Source organism: Artemia sp. Qi Xiang Cuo, chromosome 6 (assembly GCF_049724085.1).
Source record: "Artemia sp. Qi Xiang Cuo chromosome 6, ASM4972408v1, whole genome shotgun sequence".
Lineage (NCBI taxonomy): Eukaryota > Metazoa > Arthropoda > Branchiopoda > Anostraca > Artemiidae > Artemia > Artemia sp. Qi Xiang Cuo.
The window spans coordinates 59,050,502-59,067,103 of NC_142799.1; the positions used below are offsets into that span (position 1 = coordinate 59,050,502).

General features: G+C 34.8%; 1 long non-coding RNA gene across 2 annotated transcripts; it reads left to right on the top strand.

The window, feature by feature from the left end:
* The first annotated feature begins 1,027 nt into the window (after positions 1-1,027).
* LOC148951461 (uncharacterized) lies at positions 1,028-13,850 on the top strand. 2 transcript variants are annotated; one of them, XR_016141872.1, is made up of 2 exons: positions 1,028-1,295; positions 13,689-13,850. It is a non-coding gene; the product is annotated as an uncharacterized LOC148951461 (long non-coding RNA). The 2 variants fall into 2 exon arrangements; XR_016141873.1 differs by lacking the exon at positions 13,689-13,850 and adding an exon at positions 8,129-8,422.
* The last annotated feature ends 2,752 nt before the right edge of the window (positions 13,851-16,602 follow it).

Here is a 16,602-nt window from a genome sequence, read left to right on the forward strand (position 1 = left end):
CAAAAATGAGCAAAAATAAAATCAAATAATCTACCAAGCGTGAAACTGCCTTCCCCTATTCCTTCGTTTTTACTAATGTTTTTACTTTTATAACTTTAATAAATCAAATAATATTAACATTTTGATTACTAAATTTCAGTATATGTATATTAAACTGACAATGCACATTCATTTGTATTTTTTCAGTAAAGTGCAAATTTTGTTCTTGCCTTGGGAAGGCATAGGGCTTTTGCGCCCAACTTACGTTAATTTTTGCTCGTTTTGAGTTTGAATCGGTTAATTATTGTAATTTCTGTTCGTATTGGGTTTCATTTATTTATCGATGCTGATTTGTGGTAGTTTCACGCTTGGTAGATCATTTGATTTTAATTTTACTCATTTCTCGCTTAATGGAGTTCTTTACTCTTCTTTGAAAAACTAATTTTGTGGAAAAGGTGTTTTTAATTAATTAAGTAAATATGGCCACTAGTAGAAGCTAACCTATGCGCAGTGGCCCATTTAATTAATTATTTCTCATAATGAGCAGCATAAAAATACTGACACTACCGAACAAAGAGAAGAAAACGGATACATACAGACTCTGATATTCACGAGGAACCCCTCACCCTGTATCTCGGCTAAGGAAATACTTTTGAACTGTGAATTATATTAAGAAACTGATTCAAACCTCATACTGCTGTCCGGAAGGCTATTCTAGAAGTTTACATAGACTTAGTGAAACATAGTGGGCTAACACCACTGTGTCTGTTTTGTCTTTTTAACATAATTGGAGGGATTTTATGATTTTGAAAATAGTTTAGTGATTCCATTTTACAAATTTTTTTGTTATGATTTCTAGTTAGAGAATTGAGGTCGCGCTGTCTCCAAATATTATGACAGAAGGAGTTGGTAACATTCCAATGCTTAAATTACCTATTTTAGCCTAATATTTTTAATTTGTTTCTATAATTTACATAAATTGTTTTCCAATTGTTCTAATTTAACTGTTAATCTGTCCTTATATTATCGTAATTTATTCAAGGAAGCCGGAACTTCGCGCTCGTTAAAGAATTTAGCTGTTGAAAAGCCGCCCGTCTCTATTACTCAGGAAATGTTAGATGAAATGTCAGCAGAAGTAGAAAGTGTATTAGATGAAGAAGAAGTCAAAGAATCAGTCTTTGCTGGCGATGAACAATTTTTGGGAGAAGAGGAAGAAGAAGAATACGACCCTGAGGCACCATGGATAAAAAAAATGGAAAATTTTAATGAGTTAGAAGATGAGAGTGAGTTTGGTCCTACAGAGGATGTGTATGAAGGTAAATGTCTTTCTTCGTTAAGGAGGGGGGATTTTAATTTATTTGTATATTTGTATCTGTGTTTTAGATGCAGTTTTCTTTATTTTTATCTCTATCATTTCATTATTTTCAGTCTTTTTCAACAACCTCCCAATTTTTTTTTGCAATTGTTGAATTTGTAGATGGCTAAACAATCATGTTTAGCCTATATTTTAGGCTCAACTATAAAGTTCCATGGGCCACCTTATAAACCACATGATGATCAACTTATCTGAATGTTGATTGTGTCAATTAGTTTCTTTAGATCATCGCCACTTTCTCTTCACCTCATCCCTTTTGATATTGTAAGAGTGTCCTTCAAAATATTGGACGTCGCTATTTCTCTAACCTAAATTAAAATACTCACGTCAGAAACATCCTTCATCTGGTCAATGCTACCATTTCCCTTCAAAGACTTATTCCTCCCTTGTTTGTCTTCTCTGCTTGAATATTGTGTGTCGCTTTCGACAAGCTTTCATTTTGAGTGGAGACTTGAATTATATTGAATACACCCCAAAAATGAGCCCTGTGAATAATTCTTTTTGAGGTTAAAGCATGTATTCTATGATGTAGAAGAATCAGACTGTGTTTATTTCATAATAAAGCGCAGGACTTAACCCTCGCACCGAGAAAATTTTCCGCAAAAGACACTACTCCTCCAGAGTCCGTCTTGGCCGTTGTTTGTCTCAGTCCGTACCTATCTTACCTGCTGTCCATTGCCTTGCCTTAAGGTATGAAAATAAAAACATGCGTCACCAATATAACAGGACCAATTAGCTACTCATTGTTTCGGTCCGAGAGCTAAAGCTACGCGCGAGTTGGGGTTATCGTCTGTATTGGAAAAACTTAGAAAAAATCATGGCCTGCTAGTCAGAGGGAAAGGTGGTTTTGATAAACAAAATCTTGCTAAAATTTATAATTCAATGTTTGCACTTCAAAGGGTATCGGTATGTACTTTTTCTGGTTTTTTTCTCCTTGGAATCCCAGTACGGTTCAAAAATAGGTATATTATCAGAAAATTTGGGATATTTGAATTACTGTTAACATGGATCAACAATTCGATCGATTTCTCAGACGGTCTTGAGAAAATGGAATCAATTTTCCCCCTAACTATCTTGTTTGATGGTAAATAATTTTGTCGCCATAGCTTTAATAAAACTGAACTATTTATCATGAGTGTTTACGTGTTATGTATTATGAGTGTTTTATTGTTGTGTTCTAAATGTGTCTCCATTTCAATGTATTTCGTTTACTTCTCGAATTTTTCTCCTTTTTTCTTCGTTAGATTTTATGATTTTCCGTTTTGTCTCTCGTCGTTGCCTTATTTATGTCTACAGCCGGTAATTTAATCTTCCATTTTGTGTTCTTTTTTACTCAAAAAGGGGAATCCACCCTGTTATAGTTAATGATGGCTCACTTTAAGCAATAAGTCTTTTCTTACTTAACTCGAAAACCGCTAAAACAGCATCCCAACCCGTTATCTAAGCATAACCAAGTTTATTCTTATCAAATCTGAGAAGATATGCATAAATCAAATGAACAAGGAATTAATTTGTTTGCTAAAAACTTTCAAAATAGAGAACAATTTTAAAAAAGATGTTTAGTCGTTTTACTTCATGGGAAATTGTACGTTTGTTTTCAAAGAGGTATAGAGATGGAAACCTTTTCACGTCTCTAGCTTTAATAGTATTGCAGTTTAATTTTGCGAAATAAACAGATACAGCTTCATACACATGATGGTGTATATATACTAGCTTGATTCTCTATACATACTAGTCGTTGGTGTACCGACGTGATGTTAACAGCAAATACATCGTCTTAATTGGTGTAGTTGCTTGTTTTAATTAATGAATGACTGTAATCAGAATCCTTCATTTTTGGGGAGTAACGTAAATAAAGTTAAAAATATGTACTATTAGCGTTAAAGCAGAATGCCGTTATATTTTTCTTAGTATAAAGGCGCTACATGGTGACAGCTTCAGAACGGCTAATAAGTAAAGTAATAAAGGGGAGGAACGTTCTATCTCTAATCATCTCATGTAAAAGCTATGATTTAGAACCCGTTAGGACAGAACTCTATCCAACCAGTAATAATATTATCATTACAAGCATCACAGTCCGTCATATCCAGAAGACTCTAAAAAGCTCGGCTGTGATAATCAAAAGGTCGACGTATGCCATTTTGGTTGAAAATGAGTTAGGAATGTGTCGCGGGTAAATTCAGAACGAAGAATGGAATGGTGCAGTCAGAATTGTTTTATCTTGTACCGTTACGAAGGTAAAGAAGAGGCATATGCCAGTTTTGACAGAAGAGGATTATCCTACGGAGCTATAACATGGGGACCTGGCATTTGTCTCCTTTTTTTGTCAAGAATAAAGGAGACCTTCTAAAAAAGGCCAAGCTGGAAACTCTTGAGCACAGGAGAGGAACGCTGTGCCACCGTTTTGCAAAAAATGCAATAATAACCCCTGTCACGGAAAAAATTTTCCACAAAAGACACTCCCCAGCCAGACACCGCCTGCCACGTGCTATCTCATTTTTTTTTTTTTTTTGGTTTCATTTTAGTTTTTGCCTTTTTAACTTTCTTACATTTGACACTTTTCTTATTTTTTCTTTTTTTTTAGACTAATGAATGTCTTTGCCTTTCTGATTGTTGTTTTTAGCATTGTTTAGCCAGTTTTTTAGTTGTTGTGCTATTTTTATATTTTTTTTTTATTGTGTGACCTCAAAATGCGAATTCGGCCCTTCGGGGCTTGTGATAGTCATTTTTTTTTAATAAATATCTTATCTTATCCTAGACATACGCTGAAAAATGCATTAATTTTGAATTCGCTCAGAATGCTATTGATACTGGCATTTTCTAGTTCCCATTCTGATTTAGGCCAAAATGATTATAAAACCTGTCGGTTATAAAACAATTATAAAACCGTTATAAAACGGTTATAAACGGGTATAATCGGTTATATAACGATTATAAAGCCAATCGGTTATGAACGAATGTGAGAATATGACCATTTTTGCGTAATGGCTGAGAACAATGAAGTACAACAAAGCCAGGGGGATTCATTTCATAATTGCTATGAAAATAAATATCATAATGCCTTTTAGGCTTTCAGCAGCTACTGGAATATTCCTGTCAAAACATCAATGAGAAGTGACTTTGTGAACGCACGACGAAATATTCTACTTTTTGTTAGTTTACTACGTGTCCAAAGATGTATGTACTGACCCTTTTAATCAGACGCTCATAACAAATGTGGGCATTTAATATTTTTAAGTAGTGTTCCATGTCCAAGTTCGTTTATTTACAGCATATCTGCAACAACTTTAAACATAAAATCAAACACACAAGCCCCTGGTGGGCTCCTTGATCCCATAAAGCGAGAGAGAAGAAAGAAAAAAATGCATTCAAGGATAAAAAAAAACTGAATTGGAATTATGACCATTAATCAACTCAAATCAGGCGATGCAGGACTCGACAGACCCGGGAAAAAAAAATTAAAAAAGAAAGAAATGTGGCACTACCCTTTGCTAACCAACATAAAATAGAAATGAGCTAATTTCAAAAGAAAAATTATGATATAATAGATAGATATTCAATTTATTTTCAATTCAATTTATTGAATAAAAAAATTAAACATAACACCAATAATAATAAGGATCCTGTTAGCGAACTTGTTGAGGACCATTACAACAAAAAATTGAAAATGAACAAGAGAGAAAAACAGAAAAAAGAGAAAACACGGGTAAATTAAAGCAAATTGATTAAAAATTTAGAGATTTACAATATCAAATTTTAGTAACATTGTTATACAGTGTGCGAAAACTTGTGGATAGCTCGATACTGGAGGGTATTATATTCCATTAGTAACATTTTTATACAGTATGCAAATACTTGTAGATAGCTCAACATTGGAGGGTATTGTGTTCCATTGAAGAATAGATTTATAAATGGGAGATTGATGGGCGAAACTGCAGACACACTTGAGAACGATGAAGAAACGGTTGGAGGGCTGGAGACATAGGCCTTCAAAATTATTGCAATTAAATTAAGATAATAATTGGGAAGGAAGGTTTTTATGGTAAGCGGAGTATGCAAGGGATAAATTTAATTTTTTAATAATTTGTTCAAAAGGGATAATACCAAAATTGGAAAACTAGTCCTGGGTGGGATACAGTCGGGGCAGCCGAAAAAATGCTTTGATGGCACGGTTTTTGGCAGATTTTAATTTATTGGTAACTGAAGGATAAGTGTTGCCCCAAACAGATCCACAGTTTGAGATATGTTGGTAAATAAAAGAGTAACAAAGGGTGACAAGGATATCGGGAGGAAGAAAATTCTTCAGAAGATTAATTATACTTACCTGTCGCAAGATTATGGCTCTGATGTAGGAAACATGAGTTGCAAATAATAGGGAGGAGTCTATGTGGACACCATGAAACTTGGCAACTTCGACCGGCAGGAGGAGATTGGTGAAATATTTTAGGTCAAGTGCTTGTTGAGCTTCATTTTTTTGTAAGGTACTCGAAATAATACAATCTGACTTTTATTGCTGTTAATGGTCATGCGGTTAACGAGACACCACTCCTGTACTCTATTCAGAAGGATTTGAGCCGAGGTGACGAAGGTTGGTAAATTAGGGCCGGTGATGAAAAAGTTGCTATCGTCAGCAAAAAATACTGGGTGCACTGATGGACCCAGGCCTGTAACCAAATCATTAATATAAAGGAGAAAAAGTATTGGACCAAGAACAGAGCCCTGCGGGACGCCCTTCCGGACAGGTAGGGGATGTGAGGTCATGCCGCCCAGACTCACACTGTACTCTACCAGAGAGATAAGAGCCGAACCATGAGAAAGGAATTCCACGAATCAGTATGTTCTTGAGTTTACTTAATAAAACACTGATCAACCATGTCAAAGGCCTTAGAAAAATCCAGAAATAAGCCCATTACAGTATTTTTAAGGTCAAGTTGGGAACGGATAAACTGTGTGGCATCGATTAGTGCATGAACCGTTGAAAATTTGGTACGGAAGCCATATTGATGAGAAGAAATCAACGAATCTGAAGGATTAGTCCCAAATAAAAAGGGAGAAAGACGTCGGAAGATAATTCTCTCGAGCACTTTGGATATAACTGGGAGAAGTGAGATTGGACGATAATTACTTATCTCAGACGGATCGCCTTTTTAATGAATCGGGATAACAATTGCTGATTTAACTATTTCTGGGAAGACTCCATTGATCATTGACAGGTTTGCTATATGCATAATGGGTTCAAAAACATAGGAAGATGCAGTTCTGAGTAGGGTAGGTTCATTTTATCCGATGTTCTAAGGATTACAACTCGCTTTTGGTGAGCCGGGTAAGATTGTTTTTGGAGGGCTGTGTGTCCCTTGCGGTTACAATTTCTGCAGAAAGGGTCTGACTCAGGGCATTCACTAATTGCGTGACCTGTTTTCTCACACTTATAGCAAGACGGATGGGACTGTTGGCAATGTTTTTTGCTGTGGCCGTGGGCCAGACAAGTAGATCATTGTAGGGGCTTAGGCTTGTAAATCTTATAAAAAAGGGACATACCGCACAAGAATATTTCTCTGTTTAGCTCAACTTTGCAGGAAATGAGGATTGAACGGCTTGGGTAAAGGACTCCTTCTTTGTTGAAACGTAGCCTTATTGCAGTTGAAGGATTTATGAGAGGGCCTGAAGAATCTATTAGTTCGGTTTGTATTTCCTCCACTTTTACCCTGGTATCAACACCATAAAGCACATACTTGTGTAACTTTTCCACATTTTTTTTTTGTGGCTAAAATTTTCGAGCCATCAAGAATTATTTCTTTGGATTTTGACAGGACATGGTCTGCCGCCCGAGAAGACGTAAAGTAAATATCAATAGACTTGTCCTGCTTGATAACAAGTTTAAAATTTACCTTGGCGATCAGGAAAACATTTTTCCTAATTTGCATTATTCGATCTTTTGAAAAGGGTTGGCCATTGATTTTCTTGATTGAGACAGTATAATAGTTGGGGTAATCCGTAGCACTAATTTCTAGGACACTTGAAGGAAGGGGTTGCACTATCACTGGCGAACGAGTTTCATCCTTTTTCCTCTTTTTGCCAGGCGTCTCACCTCTTTCATTAGAGTTAGTTGTGGCTAATGCCTGAATTCCAGACAAGTGGCTAACTGTTTTCGACCGCGTAGTTGGGGGGGGGGGGTTCTAGAAAGAGTTTTTGAAGTAGGTAGGAAGGGCGACTGGCCAAGGATTTTAGTGGGAGTATCCTTCTCGAGGGGTGGCCTTGGAGGCTGCTTTTTTCCCGACATTTATTCTGACGAGACACTAAAGATTCACGAACTGTTAATCAGTCTTAATTCAAGGCTACTTGACCAAAAGTAAATATTCAGTTATGGAACTAAATTATTCACTATGTTAAATAATAACTCCCTTTGTGTAAAGTGAACAATCCCTCACAATTAAATCGACAAGTTAATTACGCAATCTAACACAGTACAGTATAAAAGATAATCCGATTAGGTTCATAAGTTAGTTCCTTTTAGTTCAGATACTAAACTCATATTGTATGTTAAACTGAGTTCAGATAACTATATATAATTTAAAATTAATATCTAAATATTCAACCGTCTCCAGATGGTTGAAATAAGCATTAAATTGAATTGAAAATGAATGTTGACGAAGGTTAGAAAGTATAGAATTAGTAATTCTTTTGTTAATTTGATACCTTGTTGAATAGATAATCTTTCGAATTTTAATTCTTCTTTAAATGCTTTACTTATTATTTTTGTTTATTTTTATTTAGAGGATTCATCCACCTGGCTATAAAACGGGCCTACATCATTCTCTTGGTGATCATTCTGAAGAGGGTGAAGATACGTCTGAGGAGGAGAAAATTGCTAGGAAGAGGAAGAGAGACCCCTGTGAGGAAGATGATGACGAAACAGTCAGTCAGAGGTTTAGACGAGGAGAAGACCTCCCTGACATGTCTGAAGTATAGAGAATTTTTTTCAAAACTTTTAATTAATATTTTCTTGTAAATCGAAGTTTGTGATATTTTTATACTCTGTTGCGCAGAAAAATTCAATTAAACTGCTAATTTTAAGCTGTTTTTTTTTTCTAAATGTATTCGCTTAAAGCAGTCTCTTAGACAGGTTTGCCTCTGGTCTGAGGGACAAAATCCGCTGGATCAGATGTCCAAAAATCTATAGACTAGTGCCAAAAGTTACTAAGAATCGGAGTCAAGGAGTCGATATCGATCCACTGTTAGAAGAATTTATTGACACAAAAACCCAAAGGGCCGTGGTCACAAAAAAAACAGACACTTTCATACAAACTTAAATTGGTTCAAAGTATAATCTAGGCTAGTGAACTATCACCCTCATCCCTAATCTTCATAAAAAATTCACTGTGTTCTATACCCATCGTCACTAACCTTCCGAGTCTCTTTACCCCTTCCATATCTTTCCTTGCTCATAAATTTGTTATCTCATTTTTCTCGCAAAGCTCAACCCCAAACAATTCTTTTCTTAAATCTATGAATTCACTACACTTCCCCACAAAATGAACCAAATCTTCCTCTGTCCCGCACATGGGACAGAAGTGAGGACCAGAAGCTTGCCTAACCCCTTCCAGATACTTCCTTCTCCCGCCTAGTGGTAACCCATCTGACCTAACACAAATAATAAACTTTAGCTGTCTCTTTTGAAGCCCCGCCTTAAAATACAATTCTTCTCCCCACTGCTCCTTAGCCTTTGCATATAACTCCACTGATGGGGTCTCATTCACTCACGCATGCCACACCTAGATCTCATGGTCCCGTCCCTTCTTATTCTATCTGTTTTATCATATGAATCTTGAGTCGGTGAAAATAAACAGCTTTATCTCCAGTAACTTTTCGAAGTTTTACATTTCGAGTAGGATTAATTATGAAAAGGGCGTGTCGCAATATAACTTGCCCCTTTAGCAATTATTAAGCAAAAAAAAAAAAGAAGAACAAAAAATCAATGCACGTTTTAAAAAGAACAAAAAACAACTTATTTAAGTTTCTTGGAGAGATATTTCAAGTTTAAACAAGATTAACCCTGAAAAAAAAAAAAAAATGATAAAAACAAAGTAAAAAGTTATTTTTATAAAGTTATTCAGGGGAAATCGAAGATATAATAATTGGTGAAAGAAATCGTAAAAGTTACAAGAAACTGCAAAATAATCATTGAAAATTGATCCAACATAAACTCTGTTGAAAATGAAACTATTAAGACTATTGTATCCTATCTGTTTCCTGTTTCCTATTTTATCCTATCATGATTAGGAAGAAGAGGACCGAGCGTTGTCCTTTGTGGTAATGCGTCAGGATATTGCAGAAATCCTTCATGTGCTTCATTTAGTGCAAGAAAAAATGGATAAAAAAGATGAATTAACTTTCACTCAAAAAGTCTCTGCGTAAATTGACGAGAAAGGTTATCAGTTATCCCATAGCTACCAACAAAGCCTACAAGATAACAGGCATAAAAAAAAGTTCATATTGTTTTGCGAGGACCAGAGAAGAAAGATAGTTTAGATCCTTCCCCTAAATGTAAATTTCTATAGTCACTCCAACCCCCCACCCCTCCAAGAAAAGCCTACAAATACCAAATCGACCCGCCAGCCGTGAGACAAAACAGGTCACTATTCGTCAACTTTTAATGAAACCTACTGACTGTATCCAATCTCTATAATAAGAAATACTCACCTTCAGGAATAAAAACGCATACTTTTCTTGTAAGTATCCAATAGCCTACTGACTCAGATTACATCGGAGAATCGCACGGGTCAGTTGCCTATTGTTTTAACTATGTAATTGTTTCCTGATCATTTATCGGCTGGGAGTTATGAATGCTCACCAATCATAGAAAGCAAGATGACTGATTAGATCAAAGGCTTTTTGAAAATCAACCAGGATTACATTTAGACGTTTATTAAGATTCTCTAGTCCTGATAAGAGACTAACGAGAGGTTAGTTTGAAAAAATGGAAAAAATTTAACCAATACTAATTGCTAAGCAAAGTGTTGTCTGTTCTATGATCCCACATCATGAATAATACTTCCCCTGTATAGGCTGGGTTTTTAATCAAAGCGGGTAGTACCACAGGAACTCCAAAAGCTTTAAAATTACTCAGATACTTCCTTTGAGCTGATTTTGACGTTTTCCAAGCTGGTTTCCTAGAATATACGTATAAGGACTACCCTAAAAGGGCCGTATCCAGGATTTTTTTGGGGGGGGGGGGGTAAAAAGAAAATTAAAAAAACGCATAAAAAAATTGTTTATATTCATTTTTGTTGTATTTTTGCGAGTCGGAAAAACATTTTAGGGGGAGAGTTCAAACTCCCTACCCCCTGAATACGGCCTTGTACCCTTTTTTGAACTTTAAAAAGAAAATTCTGCTCACTTTAATCGGAAAAATGAAATTAACCTTTTTTAATGATGTAAGTTTCCTTTAAATCGGAGTAGGCCTACCTCTATATTCGACACAAAACGGGACAAGTTAAAGGGTTTTGCTAGGATTTCTGGGAAAGCAGGGGGTCGGGTTTAAGCTTTCTGTCATTTATTTGGATCTTTTATCCAAGCTCTACAAGTTATGGCAAAATTGTGTAATCGATTCTAAACAGTTTGCCGCACAAACTAAAAGGGTATATAATTGACGACATGAGGCGATTCTTTAATTTATCACAGCGCCTTGAGTTTTTTTTATAAAGGGTTTTGAAATGGAACTTACAAAAGACACGTGCATTTTGGAAACAAGGTTTTGATTAGTCGAATTCCATCAAACCCATCTTTTATTTCCGTTTTTCTCTATTGGAGTAGTAATCTGATATTTCTAGCGCTTACGGTATTCCTCAGTTTCTGTATATGCATTAAAATATGAGACAGAAGTCTAAAAATTGCAAAGGGGTACTTTTTTTAGGTACTCTATTATCTTTTCTAGTTCAATTTAAGAAATAAAGGTATGTGAAAGAGGGGGCTATTAAACGAAAGATATTTGAGGTTGTTTGCTAGAAGGAGTAACTTGTCACAATTTTAACAAGGCACTTATTCAAATTATTTGATATTGAGATTGACATTTTCCTGTTTCTTTCTGCAGACGTGTTTGACGTATTGTTACCATTTTCTTGAATATGTCACAAACAAATTTATGCTACAATAAAATAAAGCGGTTAAGTACCTTTTTATTTGAACCTTGCATTAACAAGGATTGAAATTTAGTTGAATTTTTGAATTTTGCTCACAGTTCATATTGCAATCCAATATTTTAGGCCTTACACGGGAAATCTTTACTACAACTGAAATTTTACTCCAATTAATGCATAAAAAAAGTGTTTTCTAAGAACACTAAACAGAACTTAAATAGTTAAGCTTAACACGGATAGATGTTACTACAAATGAATAAACTAAACAAGTTAAAATTGGCATAAACAGATGTGGGGGTGCCCCCCTCTCATGCCTTGCCGGCTAGAGTTTTTTTTAAGCGGTTTACTGAAAATACAATATATTCCAAACTATTTTCTTTCTGCATCAAAACATTTAAAAATCAAATACTTCTCAAACATTAAGGAATTCTTTAGTTATACTCCTAAGATATTGAAACGCTCAATCTCGTTTCAAAATAAATTTTGTTAGTTATCATCTGGAATAAAGAAAAATGACTATATACAAAGCTTTTCTTTTCTATCTTTTCTTTTATATCATGAATGACAAGACAATTCTCTTGTTTTTAGAGTCACACTCAGTTTTACAAACACCACAAAACAAAATTTACCACAAATTGCATGAAAACTGTACCAAAGACAAAAAAAATATACCATATCCCAAATTCTTTTTATAGCAGTATCAGAAGGCTGTAGGTAATATTAAAAATTGAGCTAATTCAGATCTCTCAGTGATTTGTTAAAACAAGCTATAGAAAAGAAAAGTTTTGTATATAGTCGTTTTTCTTTTTTCAAGATGATAAATAACAAAATTTATCATGAAACGAAAAATCCGTTCAAGGGCACTAGCATTAATCTAGCGCGAGTGAGGATCATCGAACGAAGATGAAGCTAAAGAAGCAGTTTTAGACAGTCAATACCTTTAAAATTGAGGACAAGGCCTGAAGTACTTATGCTAGCCAATCGGGATATAAGCAACAGTCTAATTCCAGCGATTAATGAAGGAAGATTTGAAAGAACTAGAGAGTTAATCAATACTCTCGCACACTTTCGTCAAAAGATTCGGAAGAAGGATAAGTTTTACTTCTTGATGGTGCTAAAAACAGACAAGTATCAGTTACTACATTACTTTAGAAAGTGGATTTTTTAAAAGTAGAGCCTTCTGATCCTTTAGGAAAGTAGAAACGAAAAGCCTTCTGATCCATTAGAAAAGTAGAAACGAAAAGCCTTCTGATACTGCTATTCACATCACTGTTACAATTGATATGAGTAGTGTTATAGAAACTATAAAAGATCTAAACTATGAAAATAATTCTACACAAGGGTGCTAATATTTATGCTTGAACTTAATGCGGGGAACTCTACTTCACAATAATTGAAATTAGTGAGTTATTTTTAGAACATTGAGCTTATGTTAATGCTACAGATGATAATGGTACAAGTTTAATTCATCTTGCAGCTGAGACAAAACAATTACCAATTGTTGAGCATCCTTTAAATTGTGGATCTTTTACACGATTTACATAAAGGTCCATAATAGATGGGGATATAGGCTTCATAGATTAGACTTGTACCGTCATCGTCTGTAGAATTAACATCAACATGCTTGTTATTAACAGCATCATGAAGTTTCAGTTTCATTTATTTATATTTAATAACAAAATACATGACTCACATAACATTCCTGCCAGGAAAGCACAAAAAACATGCTTGGCTAGGGCAGGACATAAAAGTGTGGCGTAAAATATTGTCGAGGATCTTTTAAATTATGGATCTTTTACACTATTTTCATAAGGATCCAAAATTTAAAGGATGTTCAACAATTTATAAACATCAGCTCAACTCTTTGAAAGCAATTCAGCAATTTCAATTTTCTGAAGTTGAATTACATTTTAAAGTGAGGTCCCCTATCATCGTTTTTAGCAGCGACATTAACCTCTTTGTTTAGTTTGACGGTTCTTATAATGACAGTTAATTTAGTAACTGGTGTTTTTCTATTCTTAACAGCATCAAGAAGTAAAACTTATCCTTCTACCGAATCTTTTGAGCAAGAGAGGATTGATAAACTCTCTAGCTCTTTCTAATCTTCCTTCATGAACCGCCAGAGTTAAACTGTAGTTTATGCCTTTGCACTTTGTTCACAACTTTCAGTAAATTACTGGTTAAAACCGCTTTTTCAGTTTCGTCTTCTTTCGATGATCTTCACTCGCTGTAGAGAATTGTTGCTGCCCTTGAATGGAATCTTTTTTGCAAGATAAATTTTGTTGATTACAATACAGTAAAAAAGAAAAGGGCTACATATGAATCTTTTCCTTTTTATACTTCATTAAAGCACATAAGGTTTGTTACATTGTTTTTTTTGCGTTAGCAAGATGAGAAATTTATTTAAAAAAATTTCTATTACAAGCCCAAAGGGCCGAAACCGAATTTCATAGTCATAAAAAATAACGTTAAATGAACAGTGGATTAATAGATGGGCAACCACCAGGAAGACGCCTGCTGACCCCACTCCCCTCACCAGGAACCATTATGACATTGACCGAAAGAATCAGAAGAGGAAACTGAAAGACATTCCCATTCAAATCCCGGTAAAACAAAAGTCCAAGTAGTACTTGCCCCCTTACCTCTGGAAAAATATTACGATATTTTTTTAGCAGTACATTTTATGTCGTCAAGCATATAAGAAATTCAAAATACTAATCAAGCTTACAGGAAAGAAACCAACAGCTTCTCAGAATAAAACATTTATAATTTTTAATTTAATTTTAGTATTTTAAAAGGACACTGTTTCTTAGTGATTCCATTTGCATAAGATGGAAAATGGAAACCAAACAAAACTTTGAAAAGTTAATTGATAATTTTTAATTTTTTTTTTTTCCAGTTTGATGAAGCAATCTTTTGAGTTGCAAATGATCAACGAATAAAATACCAATTAGTTTCCTATAAAATTAAAAGGAAGAGATATAATAAGAAAAAAAAATGATGAAAATTAACTGTATATTGGGCGAATAAAACGAGATTGAGCGCTTCAATATCTTAGGTGTATAACTGAAAGAATTCCTTAACGTTTGAGAAGTATTTGATTTTTAAATGTTTTGATGAAGAAAGAAAATAGTTTGGAATATGTTGTATTTTCAGTAAACCGAAAAAAAACTCTAGCTGGCAAGGTATGAGAGGGGGCACCCCCACATCTGTTTATGCCAATTTTAACTTGTTTAGCTTATTAATTTGCAGCAACATCTATTCGTGTTAAGCTTAACTATTCAATTTAAGTTCTGTTTAGTGTTATTAGAAAACACTTTTTTTATGAATTAATTGGAGTAAAATTTCAGTGGGGGTAAAGATTTCCCGTGTAAGACCTAAAATATTGAATTGCAATATGAACTGTGAGCAAAATTCAAAAATTCAACTAAATTTCAATCAATGTTAATGCAAGATCCAAATAAAAAGGTACTTAATCACTGTATTTTATTGTAGCATAAATTTATTTGGGACATATTCAAGAAAATGGTAACAACGTGTCAAACAAGTCTGCAGAAAGAAACAGGAAAATGTCAATCTCAATATCAAATAATTTGAATAAGTGTCTTGCTAAAGTTGTGAGAAGTTACTCCGGAGCAGAATTATCTCTTTGAAGTTCAAAAGAGGGTACAAGGCCGTATCCAGGGGGGTAGGGAGTTTGAACTCTCCCACTAAAATGTTTTCCTGACTCGCAAAAATACAATAAAAATGAATAGAAACAAATTTTTTATGCGCTTTAAAAAAAAAATTTGTAACCCCCTCCCCCCCCCTACCAAAAAAAATCCTTGATACGGCCCTTTTAGGGTAGTCCTTATGTATTCTAGGAAACCAGCTTGGAAAAGGTCAAAATCAGATCAAAGGAAGTATCTTCTGAATATTTGAAAGCTTTTGGAGTTCCTGTGGTACTACCCGCTTTGATTAAAAACCCAGGCTGTACAGGGGAAGTATTATTTATGCCATGGGAACATAGAACAGACAGCACTTGACTTAGCAATTAGTACTGGTTATATTTTTTCCATTATTTCAAACTAACCTCTCGTTAGTCTCTTATCAGGACTAGAGAATCCTAATAAACGTCTAAATGTAATCCTGGTTGATTTTCAAAAAGCCTTTGATCTAATCAGTCATCTTGCTTTATATGATTGGTGAGCATTCATAGCTCCCAGCCGATTAATGATCAGGAAACAATTGCATAGTTAAACCAATAATAGGCAACTGACTCATGTGATTTTCCGATATAATCTGAGTCAGTAGGCTATTGGATACTTACAAGAAAAGTATGCGTTTTTATTCCTGAAGGCGAGTATTTGTTATCATAGAGATTGGATACAGTCAGTAGGTTTCATTAAAAGTTGACGAATAGTCACCTGTTTTGTCTCACGGCTGGCGGGTCGATTTGATATTTGTAGGCGTGGGGGGTTGGAGTGACTTAGAAATTTACATTTAGGGGAAGGATCTAAACTTTCTTCTCTGGTCCTCGCAAAACAGTATGAGCTTTTTTTATGCCTGTTATCTTGCTGGCTTTGTTGGTAGCTATGGAATAACTGATAACCTTTCTCGTCAATTTACGCTGAGACTTTTCTAGTGAAAATTTATTCATCTTTTTTATCCATTTTTTCTTGCACTAAGTGAAGCACATGAAGGATTTCTTCAATATCCTGACGCATTACCACGTAGGACAACGCTCGGTGCTCTTCTTCCTAATCCTGATAAACAACCTTGCATCCAAATTTTCAATTGAGGTAGAAATTAATTTAAAAACTAAAAATAAAGAAGAAAAACAAATCGAACGAAAAGTGAAAAGCAATATTAGAACATGAAACTGACAGAAATTAGCTTAACGAAGAAGACAAGCAAAGTTGAACTTTGAAGATTGATTTTAAAGGTTTATTACTTGTATTTAGCTCTAGAAGAAGACAGGGTTGACTATGCCATAGAGAATAAATAAGATACAAAATACCTTACGCTGAATTTCTCAGTGAAAATTTCATTAATCTGCGAACCTTAGTAGAGGGGGAGGTGCTACTCCGGGACGACACCCCTGCTGCCATCTACAATTTAGTTTAATGCTGA